Below are 670 nucleotides of genomic sequence, written 5' to 3'. Positions count from 1 at the left end.
CACCCCCCACCCCCCCAAGGCTCATTTTGGGGTGAGCCCGGGGAGCTCCTGGGGACCCCGGGGAGAAATCCCAACAAGCCGACACTGAATTTAAATGTAAATCTTTCTTTTTATTTAACAAACACTATAATTTGAACTTTGAAGAATGTGTACTGAGGGAAAGAAAAATAATTTTCTTTTTGTTTTTTCTCTTCTCTTTACAAAAAAAGAAAAAAACAGGATATAAGAAAAAACATATGTACAGGAAGAGCTGGCCAACTCAAACAGAAAGCAGTAACAGAAGCATGATGTTTCCAAACAGTGGCTTGGCCTGGAAAATTTAAAAGCAATTAAATTAGAATACAAATATTAGAAAAAACTGGACTCTAAAGCTACTGTGCAGCCAGGGATGCGAGCCACAGAACTTTATACAGTAAAACTTAATTTTTGAGCTCTACCCAGGTTTTTTTTTTTGTTTTTGTTTTTTTGTTGTTGTAATCCCCCTTCCCACCCCCGCCCCCATTTAAACCTGAAAACATATTGCTTACGCGCAAACAGAAACCAAAAAAAAAAAAAAAAAGAGAGAAGAAAAAGAAAAGCCTATGCCATACAAATAAAGAGTTTCTCTGCGGGAGCCGGACTGGAAACCGCAGAAGAGCGAGCGAGATGCGGCTGGCCCCACCCTCGCCGA

This window comes from Pygoscelis adeliae, unplaced genomic scaffold, assembly GCF_000699105.1.
Source record: "Pygoscelis adeliae isolate BGI_AS28 unplaced genomic scaffold, ASM69910v1 Scaffold590, whole genome shotgun sequence".
Taxonomy (NCBI): Eukaryota; Metazoa; Chordata; class Aves; order Sphenisciformes; family Spheniscidae; genus Pygoscelis; species Pygoscelis adeliae.
The sequence above is the reverse complement of the archived record's forward strand: the minus strand, read 5'-3'. Positions refer to the sequence as shown.